Here is a 12,044-nt window from a genome sequence, read left to right on the forward strand (position 1 = left end):
TCCTAAGGTTTCAAAATTTGGTGCATGTTTTACACTTATAACCACATTTCAAGTGCTCAGTAGCCATCTGCGACCAGGCTACCACAAAAACAGTACAGTTTAGCCCACTGGGATCCCTGGCAATGGATCAGAAAGAAGGTGTAGAGTAAATTTGGGATATTTCTTCCCTGACTCCTTCCCTGTGAGGTCATCTCAGATTGTTTTTGTCCTTTACCCAAGGTCATAGCTTCTCTAAAGGTGGCTTACTTAATACATTGCTCCCCTTTTGGGTTCTAGTAACCATTCCCTCATCTTGCCCCTTCAAGTTTAAGGGTTATAAAAGTGCTCTCCTTTGTGATTTCCATTAAGTCTTCTACAAACATCTATAATATCTCTTTATTAAAACCTTCTCAAAGGCCCTTCTCAAAGGGCGTATTTGAGTATGTCCTCTGTTTCCAGCTGGGATCCTCATTGACTCACAGTTCCTTTATTGAGATTTTTCTAATGGAGTTAAGGGCTATATTTCCTGAATATTATTTCAGGAATGATCAATTCTGAATATCTACCTATCAAATAATAGAGTGGTATACCTAAAAGGTAAACTAATAAGCAGAAAAATTAATTGCAATTTGCTAAATTAAAAGTTGTTTAATGTAATTATAGAAGTCCCTAACAGAGGTATACCTTCTGTTCAATTTTAAAAAATAACATTATGGAAAAGTTGCTAGGTTTTTAAAAGTTGCAACAATCTAAAAAACGTTAAATGCCAGTATTTTCCCATGTTCCAGGACTTCCGTACACAATATTCTAGCATGAATAAAAATCCTGGAAGTCCTGACAGGTCTTACATTTTATGGATCAAAATATCTTTTTTCAAAAAGAATGTAAGAAACAAATAAAATTAAAAGTTCCATTATGTAATATAGATATTGACTTTGTTAGCTTTATGTTTGATTTCTAAGGTTTATCTTGATTGAGAAGGGCTGTTAAACCACTTTAGGAAGGGAATTATACAGAATTATCTTTCTAAGTGGTAAGTAATATATAGATCTGGATTTAAAAAATCTTTGGCACATGTTTTTAATAAGAAAACTTACTCTACTCCTTTATGGAAGAAAAGAAGGCTATCCAATTATGTAGTATAATCCCTCATGTAAGCTGTTTGGGGACAATTTCTGAACATGCTTTTGGACCTATGGAAATAAATGTCTCTTTTGTCATAAACTGTGATCATAATTTTGAATTTTTATGAAACAAAGAAAATTTAATTATTTATCCTTCTCTAGGGAATTCCAGGCCTTTTAATGAAATATTTGCTTTTGTAGATATTCTTCCTATCTATGGTAGCTGTCCACAGGACAGATGGAAAAATCTATGCTGAAATGAAAAAGTACTTGGGGTTCATAAATTGACCTTAACCTAATGTGATGAGAATATCTTTTACTCTAAAAAGTAAAGTGCCTGTCTTTTTTCAGAGATCAATATGGTAGTAACAACATTTTTGCAAAACATGTTTGAATGAGATTGCATGAGGCATAGCAGAAACAAAAGCACTGACAAAATCAGTTTTCAAAGTTAAATACCATTTGTCTCCCTGATGCCAGCCAACGCCCTCTATGTTTTGAAATAGTTGCCAGATGTCCTGAGGACCATGACATTATGGGTGCAGTCAATTTCTTGTGGCTAAACTCACATTTATGTATTGGTTAAAATAGAAGGGGAGTGGGAAGGTTACTCTTAAGCTGTGGTCTTCACTGATGCATATGTGGATTCATCTTAAGAAACTCAGACTTTAAGGACAATCACTTGTAAAACCACAAAAGGGTTACCCCAAACCTCGGCCACTTAGAATTGGCCACAGAAGCCTGGTTTTGAATAACAAACTCTGTCAAACAGTAAGTTAGTCTCTATGTTTATCCTGTTCTGCTTCTGCTCAAAGAGAAACAGTTTAACATGTTAAGATATGAACTTGTTGAGTAAATACTCTCAAGGAGAGTATTTTCTTTTTTTTTTTTTCCTTCTGAGAATGGGTCTAATGAATTACCCAAAATATTGCCAATATTGTTGGCACAAATATCTCTTAGTCAATCATTAAGCAAAATGTCACCCACAAAATTCAGTGATCTAGGTTTTTAGGTCATTCTTCCTCAGTAAAATGTTGACAATCATTGACAAAAAAGAACACTGGAGGAGATCTTGTAATCAGAAGCATTTTGGGATGGAAGGTAAGTAACAAACCAAAATATATGTAAAGGTTAGCATCTTGACACAGGAGGGCTCCAGTGGGAAGCCAAGGCAAGTATTATATCATCAGAGCTTTCCAGATTTTTCTAATGATAATGAAGTCATGAGATTTCACAACCAGAAAGTAATAATGTGGTGGCAACATTGAATGGGGAAAAAATGCTACTTACTTTTTTATTTTTAATTGGCTATATCCCCGATGCTGTATTATACATCTCTATGACTATTCATTTTATAACTAGAAGCTTATACCTCTTAAACCCCTTCACTTGTTTTATGCTACTTAATTTTAAAGTAAAAAATTATATCAATAGCATTTATTCAAAAATCATACAAAGATCCACTAACAAAACCTGGCTTGCTTTTCTCAAAATTATTTTTCCTAAAAATCTTCCATCAGACACATATTACTGACATCATGTTATACAATTATTCCTCATAGTGGTATGACACTGAGAGTTTCCTTTTGTAAATACCCAACTCTCAATTTTTGCTTTGCGATTGCGAAGTAGATCATTGCAAAGTAGATAATAGTGTAATAATTGCAAAGTAGCTAATAGTAATTTACCCGAGTCCAGATATATAACAGGTTGTCAAGAAATTTGATACTGTTGATTGGTAGCTCCTTTTTAAATTTATATTTATATCAAATAAGACTTCAGGTTCTAGAAATCTGTTTATACAAAGTAATTCTTGAGTCTCTTGGAAAGAAAGGTTTATACTCACTAATAATGTTAATATCAGAGTGTAAAGTGCATTCTTTCCACTGGAATGAAAACACCCAAAGAGAGCATTTTTAAATGTCCGTTGCAGGCAAACTGCTTAACCATTCAAAAACCCACGAAAAAAATCAAAGCGTGAAAAGTTTCACCTCTTTACTTTTAAGTTGCATAGATGTGAAGGCCCACTTGTTGGCTCCTTTGAGTGAGAGAAGTGTTTAAAGCCACTTGTCTGGAAGAAAACATACCGCTCTGCTGCCCCTCAGGCCTCCCTCCGTCAGCTGCTTCCCACCGTGAAGTGGACATAGCTACCTTGAAGAAAAATTGGCATTAGGTCATAATTTTCCTCTTTTTATGTTTTTCTTGCATTCTGAGGAAGTGGAATAGGTTCTCAGCTGAAAAATAGACCCTTTTTTCTTCACAGCAAATATATTTTAGAGGAAGAGGACACATAATTTTTTAGAAATGAGGGAAAGAGTTTAACAGCATAGTTTGGGGGCTTGCTTTATTTTTTTTTTTCTTTTCCCCAGATTGGCTTTTGTTTTCCTCCAAAGCATTATCAGATAAAATTTTTTCTTAAATCTTTTTTAGACTTGAGGATTTGAAGTGACAGGAGACTAAGTTTAGTATTTCCTTTCCTTTTTCTTATCTGCTTTCTTACCTCTTGCTGCTTCAGAAAGTTATGGAAATACCCAAGAAACAAATACTAAGTTTGTCATTCCATCCTTCAATTTATATTTGCTTAATTTAAAGTTTAGAACCTTTATTTACTACATATGGAACTGAATATTGCAGCAAAAATTCTCTCTCTTGTTTTATATCTTTGTGATATAAATTTCAAATTCTCAGTCACTTCCAATAATTCAATCATTCATTATATATTTGTACTTTTAACATGTTTCAATCATGTTTAGAACATACAGAATTACGTGTTTCAAGTTCTGTGTATATCTTAGATAGAATTAAATCCAAACTCATTTTAAAAGAGTAAAATCATTACTTATAAATTAGTAATCAAATTCAAATTTTTCTGCTAAAAACTTGTCAATTTAGAAACATCCCTTGTTATTCTGTTACATATCCCTACTTTTCATAAAGCACACACAATTTTCTATGGACAGTGTTGACAAATCTACACATAAACTTTCTCAGGCCACTTGTATATAGTTATCTGTAATGCTTGTTTAAGAATGTAGACTCCAGGACCACACTCCAGCCTGAGTAGATGAGAATCTCTGGGAGTAGAATCAGAAATTATCTTTTTAAATAAACTTCCCAGGAAATTCTTACGCATTCTAAAGCCTGCAGCCATTGCCATGGAGGGTGATCCCTCCATATTATGAGAATAAAGGACAAGTTGGGTTTTGTTTAGTTTTTGGTCATCTAATCTGCTACACACACACACACACACACACACACACACACACATACCACATACACACACCACATACACCATTGCTTATTTGGAAATAACAATCCACTGAATTTGATGGATGTATATATAGTTAGGTTACATGCTAAACTGATGTAATAAAGAGCCACCAAAATACCATGCTTCAGATAAAACAGTTTATTTATTTTTCATATGTGGTCCAGGGTAAGTAGGTGGCTCCAATCCAGGAGGTCACTTGGGGATCCAAGTTCGTTTTACCTTGTAATGCTCTTCCTCCTCTAAAGTGTAGGCTTCAATGCTGTCTTTATACCATCATGTTCACAATCTGGCCCATAGTGGGATGAGGAGATGAAATAAAGGGCAACAAAATCCCTTTAAAAATGTGATATACAAGTTGTATACTTTACTTTTACCTATTGGCTAAAACTAAAAGAAGATTTTAAAAAAAAAACAGGTTAGTTTATATGATATGCCAGAAGACAGCAAGACACTGCTAATTTCATTATAAAATTCCCAACATTTCTTCTTAATGAATATATGCACATGTGATATAATCAATGCTAACAAATAATTCTTTAGCTTTCTATAAATAATTATAGCATTTAATGGGCCTGTTCTCTTCCATCTTTTCACAGAAAAGAAAAAGGAGTCCTACCAACTGTCTTCTCAAATTTTTAATTCACAACCAGTGAATGAACCAGAAATTTAGTCATTTCATCGTGAAGTGCTAACTGGCTTGATAAAGGTATAAAAGTATTCATGGATAGAATGCTATGAAGAGTAAAGAAAGATTAAACAGCAGACCTTAAAGAAGAGTAACCAAAATGATGTGTATTCAATATTCATCTACCGTGTCTCCAGTAATGACCCCTGAACCCCAGTTACATTTGGTCTCATTACAAACATTGAGTACAAATATAGGTACAACCAGTAAGCTGACTGATTTTTCTTCTTTATTACTTTTGGGGAATGATATGGGAAAGGCTTTAGTGGTGTTCCTTCAAGAAGAGTTGCTCAATCAAACCTTAGTCTTCAAAAATCGCAAGCCTGATCACATCCCTCTCCTGATAAAATCCATTTCATGACATGCCATTGCTCTTGAATTAAAGACTCTTTCAGTTGGGAATAAAATAAACCCAACATAAAATAGACTGCCCGCCCCCCCAAATGTGGGAGGGCAGGGGATTAACTCACATAATAAAAAATTTCAAAGATAGATTAGATTCAGCTAGATGTGAAGCGGCTCAAACGCTATCACCAGGACTAAGTCTTACTATCGTTCTGCTCTCATTTTGTCTATTTTTGCTCTATTGTCAGGTAGGTTCTTCATTTATGATAGGTGCTAGAAGCTCCAAGCTTGTAGTCTGTATTTGCAGCAATCTCAACAGAAATAAAATGCCTCTTGCCTCGTCCCAGAACTGCCTCATTGGTTTTGATTTAACTGGCCTGCATATGAACCTGTGGTTCAGATGTCCAAAAGCAATCACTGAAGTCAGAGGGGTATAATGTCTGATTGGCCAGGTCCATGTCAATGCTGACCTTCTCAGGCTGAAAGAGAACTTAGATTCACCTAGTCACATGTAATGAGAGTTGGGTGGGTGGGAAGGGAAGATTAGTTCCCCTGAGAAAATCAGGTAGGGAACCTATGAGAAATGGATTCTAGATAGGCCAAAACACAGATAGCTATTACAGTTCACCTCCTGGCTACATAACATCCACATATATTTTTCTTATACCTAAATTTTTTAAATTCCCCAGACCTACATTAGGCAATAATATCAGATGGAATCAAAAACATATGTACTGGCAGCACTCAAGTTTTTTTGTTTGTTTGTTTGTTTGTTTTTTTTAAAGATTTTATTTATTTATTTGACAGAGAGAGACACAGCCAGAGAGAGAACACAAGCAGGGGGAGTGGGAGAGGGAGAAACAGGCTTCCCGCTGAGCGGGGAGCCCAATGCGGGGCTCGATCCCAGGACCCTGGGACCATGACCAGCACCGAAGGCAGACGCGCAACGACTGAGCCACCCAGGCGCCCCACCACTCAAGTTTTATCCAGTTACTGCATTCAGCCTGAGTCCAGACTCTCCTTAATGCATTTTCCTCATGGTTCAGAAACTTACTGTAAAATGATACATTTAACCATCTTATACATTTATGAGGAGGAAACAAAATAACTACCATAAAAACTTCTACTTGAAAAGGGGGAAATGGGAGGAGGGGCAGTATGCAATATACTATCTGCATACATACTATCCTGTTGGACAGGAGTAGAGGGATCCCTTGTCTTGACTTCAAAGTGAGTTTCTTGGGGATCCCTTCTTTCTGCTTTTGGATCTGTCTTCTGGGATGATTTCCCTTGTAATCTGTCCTATATAGCCACAGCTGAGAAAGGCACTGGGGAATATTTACTTACTGATTATCATAACTGACTAATAGTGCTGTTTCTGTTAGTGTGGCTTTGAGATCCCCACTAAGTATTGCCTTGGGGGTTGAGCAATCATAGTCCTGAGTTTGTGGGTGTTTGAGTTTCTCTGGTAACCCAAGTTCCTTAAAAGCTTAGTAAACTTTACAATCTATTTGTTTCCAGTAAATTCAGTGAGTTAGCAACAAAAGGCAGAGTTAGTATTGAGGCCTAATCCTTGATTCTAGATTCCAATCAGGTTGTTTCTGTCTTCTAACTATTGACCTTGATGTTCTGTCAACAGGGGTGGGTAGGGCTTCTGTTTTCAATCTTATTTTCTAATTTCATTCTACCCTCCCCAACTTTGCTAGCACTAAATTTAGATTGGAGGAGAGGACCTGACTTTTCAAACCACAAACAGTTAAAATGCTTCTGACTCTTGGCTGTTTTGGATTTCAGGATAAGGGCTAAAGGGCTACTCTGATTGTATTTACTGCTTCCAGGCAAGCCAGCTTTAACTGTAGTTTGTCCCTTTTATGAAGGACCTCACTAAACCTCACATGAAGGAACAATATATTCCTGGGTTTTTTTTCCTCAAACATGCCTTCCAACCTCCAGTCTCATAGGCCCGGGCTCTGAGTCCCAAGATACCACAGATAGCAAGTTAATCAATTGCTGTGTTAATTTCTCCGCTAAAGAAAGAAGGGTCATCATTGCATCTTTCCAACCTAGATTCAGCCAACTCCACATTTTAGAGTCTGTTACCTACCACACTTCAATTCTTGTACCATGTTTAAAAAAATAAATCAAGACTCTTCCAGATCTGAGTGACTAAAATATATCTCAAACAGGATTGCTTGTAAGAGAAATTTACTGTTTCACAAAAGTGAAAATCATTTATGTCAACTGGACCCATCTCTTCATCTCTCAGCTCAGCTTTCTTCTGTGTTGGCTACACTGTAGGAGAGACATTTCCTTTGAGAGAATTGAACTTTTCCCTTCTGGTTGCCATTGCTTTAAGTTTAGATCCCACAGAACTACCAGTCCCCACAGAAAGAGAATACTTTCCACCACAACATCTGCAAAAGGCTCTGTTTGCCCTATTGGAACTGATTGGCCTGGCTTGCATTGTATGTTTCCCTTTCTTAGCAGTTCCTGTAGGGAGATGAGAAGGTTATTCTCTGATTGGCCAAGGCTGGTTTAACAAGTGCTCACCCTTGAAGCTCCGGGTAGACTAGCTCTCCCTGAGCTTCATCGTTTAAAGATTGGTTGCCCAAGGGTAGATCGTACTGTCATTCATCACCTGACAGAAGCGGGAAGAGGTGAATCCTGAGCAGGTAAAAACAATAGATAATTATAAGAAAGAATGCTGAACATGACCCACAAAGCCTTGTGTGTTGGGCCCCTGCTTACCTTACCACTCTCATTTAATACATTCTCCTATTTATTAGGCTCCAGCCACATGGGCCTTATGCCATGTATCTTTCTGCTTTTGGACATTCCCATGTGCAATTTCCTCTGCCTGAAACAAGACTCCTCTCCTCATGCCTCATTTGATTGATTCATTTCTACTTATTTTTCAAAAGTCAGCTTAATTATCACTTCCTCAAGGAAAGCTTAAGTTGACAAGGAAAGCTTAACTAAGTTTTTCCCTTTTCATCTTCCCCCACAGCCTCCAAACTTCTCCTTTGTAGTGCTTGTCATGATTGCAAGTAAGTATTTAATTGTGCAATTACTTTTAGCTCTATGAGGACAAATTATCTCTGTCTGTAAATTTAAAAATATTAGGGGTACCTGGGTGTCTCAGTCGGTTGGGCTTCTGCCTTCCACTCAGGTCATGATCTCAGGGTCCTGGGATCCAGCCCACGTCGGGCTCTCTGCTCAGCAGGAAGTCTGCTTCTCCCTCTCCCTCTGCCCTTCCTCTCACCCCCACCCCCGGCTCATGCATGTGAACACACACTCTCTCTCTAATAAATGAATTTTTAAACACTTAAAAAAATTTTTTTTTTAAGATTTTATTTATTTATTTATTTATTTGACAGAGAGTGAGAGACAGCGAGAGAGGGAACACAAGCAGGGGGAGTGGGAGAGGGAGAAGCAGACCTCCCACCAAGCAGGGAGCCCGATGCGGGGCTCGATCCCAGGACCCCAGCCGAAGGCAGTCGCCCAACCGGCTGAGCCACCCAAAATTTTTTAAAAATATTCATTGAATGACTAAATGAAGTGCATGAACACATGAGCAAGCTGAAGGAATATGTGATGCTGGAGATAATGATTTTTTTCTCCCACTAATCTCTGTATTTCTGGATCCATTTTTCCTCCAACTCTCTCTCCCTTATATACAAAGACCAATTTTTCCCTATGTTAGCTGTTCACTATTTTCTAACAGAGAATATATTTTAGTTGCATAACAGCACATGACTATGAAAGAAAAAATTCAGAACAAAAATAATTCTAATTAGATATTTCTGCAGGACACCTCATGTTACTCAGTGCAAAAGGCTCACACCTTGAAACAGACAAGCCTGGGTTCTAATGCTAGTTGAGCCATTTACTGGCTCTTTGATTGTAGAAATTTATTTTCTCTGAACCTTTCCTTATCTATAAACTAAAAATAATGATATCTACCTTTCACGATTCTTATAAGAATATAAAAATAATATACACTTTGTACCCAGCACTCAGTAGACAATCATCATTTGATATGTATTCTTATGAGTATTCTTGGATCACAGACCTGACACTCTAGTAGGAAGCATGGATTAGGAATCATAGCCATCCCTGCACATCACCCAAAGGAGACTCTCTTGCCACCATAGGATAACTTTATTTATGTAGTACCTACAGTGTTTTACAACACGCCCTTGTGTTTTAAAAGAAACTCTGACTTCTAGAATCTTATATTATATAACAGACACCACCCCAGCCTTGCCCAAAACATCAGCATTTAATTCATAGTACATTTCACGGACCCCATTCCTCCTTCTCTCCAAAGCAATGATAAAAACTCGTGAAGAAAATCTTCAGGACCCACTAGAGAGGGAGAGATCAGGTAGGGCACCGTGAAATGAACTCTTTTAACCTCTGTCAGTAACTACGGACTACACCCTACCTGAACCATAAGAAATGTAAAGAAAACTTCACATTGAATGGATTAGCCTATCCTCCACCTCAGCTTATAAGCAGAATTTTTTTAAAGACCTCGCCTTTTAGGGACTTTGTACAATAAGTTTTATGTTCTTTTCTACATCTTTAACCACCCACCTCAAATTGATCTCTCCCATCAGTAAACATGCTCAAGTCTTTCCCATCTTAAAAAATTCTTTCCTCAATCCTGTATCCTCCTGTTCTTACTTTGCTATCTCCTTCCTCCTCTCTTGAGCTAACCTTTAAATAGTCATTTCCACTCCCTGTCTCCTCATCCTCACTTCCTGTTTATCCTTCAGGCTCAAGCAATCTGGCTTCTGTTACCCCTAATCTTCAGCTGAATGGCACTTTGCCAAAGACTGCAATGGCTGCACCGCTGCCATATCCAAGGCACACTTCTTACTTGTCTCTGGGGACAGCTCAGTAGTAGGTGGCATTGCTAACAGCTCAGACCTCCTCCAGACACCTCTGGCTTCCTCCTTTGGGGGCTCTTTTTCTTTCTGTCAAACTCAGTGGTGGCATTCCTCTGTTTCTCTCCTAGAGCTCTGCTTTTCTTCTCACTCAGAGCACACAGTTATCTTTCTCAGCTGCCATCTTTATACAGATGATCCACACCTTTATTCTTCCTGTTATTTCTATCTCTAGTGAAAGTCACCAACAACCGTCTCATTGGCCAGGTCAGAAACCTGGGTGACATCCTTGAGCCCTGCCTCTGCACTTACCCCTACTTCAAAGTAGTAGTTACTATGCTCCGTTTCTTCTACGTCTGTGATATCCATGGCCCTCTCCTTTTCTCTCCTTCCTATTCCCTGATCTCTAACGCAAACCACTCTCGTTTTCCCTAAGTGACTTCCTCTGTCTCCTCACTGGTGTCCTAGGCTCTGCTATTGTGTTCTCTCAAGCTGTTCTCCCCACTGCAACTACGGAGATGTTTCCAAAGTCCAAATCTGATCATTTTCTTCTCCTTTAAAACCCATTATTGATTTTCCATTGCACTTAGGCCACAAGCCAAACCCTTCACTATGATTTATACTAACCCTGATGATTAGCTCCCTGCACGCTGCTGCAGTCTGAAAGTTCACAGTCTTGCTCTTGACTTTCTAAACATGGCATTTGGAATGTATTTTATTTTTTCAAATATGTCATGCTCTGTCATGCCCCGGTTCTTCATAAACTTTCTCATCTCCACCAAATACTCTTCTCTGACTTTCTACCTGGACTTAATAATTCCTATTTATTCTTAAAATCTCAGATTAAATCTTACTTTTAAGGTACATTTTCTCTGAGCCTTCAAATATGAGTTAAGCACCCTTCCTATTGCTGCACGCACACTTCTGTTCATACGTCTTACAGTGTTATATAATTGCCCATTTACAGGTCTGTTTCCCCACTTGACTATAAGCTCTGTGAGGGCAGGGGACACATCTTGTTCACTATTGTATTGCTGGATGAGAGAAGAAATAAGAGCATATTGAATTGAGAATAAGGCTGTGCACTAAGGAAGCAGAGCATGGGAAATGCCAACACTAATGTGGAACAAGGATGAATAGATATGTCATTCTTATAACACTCTTTTCAGGGGTGTTCTATGATGGTATTTCCAACCACTTCTGATCCCTCTGTGTTTGAGCATTTCCTGAGCAGACCCCCATATTGATGCCATTTGACTCAGTTTGGCCATGCATTGATTAAACTACCTCTCAAAAATGAGAAAATTAAGATACAAATGACATACCAGTATCTCAAGCACCACCAGAAACTACGATAAATTAGAAATACAGACTTGAACAACCACTTATGCGATAGAAAGTGAAACTAACAATCCTTCATTTTACAAGTTTTTTTAAAAAACATTTCTGAGAAGGTGTCCTGACTAGGTTAGTTTTCATTCATCTCAAGTCCTTTTGTAAGCTTCTCCCCAACATCCAATTCATAGCACAACTCTTTCATGAGCAAAGCAATCCAAAACGACCCAACTAAAAACTTATTTCTCTTGTCACCCAAAGCTATGCTTTTGAATTTTATGCTTTACTACCAAAATCAGTGCCCTCATAGGCTACCATGCATGAAGCCTCTAAAAATTCAAAGGTAAAAATATATGCTACCAAGTAATGATTGTCACCAAGAATTAACAATTCTATAATAAATTTGTTCGACA

At 37.8% G+C, this 12,044-nt stretch overlaps 1 long non-coding RNA gene across 1 annotated transcript in view; it reads left to right on the forward strand.

Annotated features, from left to right (window-relative positions):
• Positions 1 to 5,097, forward strand: part of LOC144381262 (uncharacterized) — a 55,722-nt gene extending 50,625 nt beyond the window's left edge. The window contains exon 4 of the long non-coding RNA XR_013446154.1: positions 4,971 to 5,097. This is a non-coding gene — a long non-coding RNA (uncharacterized LOC144381262). The remainder of the gene's footprint in view (positions 1 to 4,970) is intronic.
• Positions 5,098 to 12,044: the final 6,947 nt, after the last annotated feature.

This window comes from Halichoerus grypus, chromosome 3, assembly GCF_964656455.1.
Source record: "Halichoerus grypus chromosome 3, mHalGry1.hap1.1, whole genome shotgun sequence".
NCBI classification, from domain to species: Eukaryota; Metazoa; Chordata; class Mammalia; order Carnivora; family Phocidae; genus Halichoerus; species Halichoerus grypus.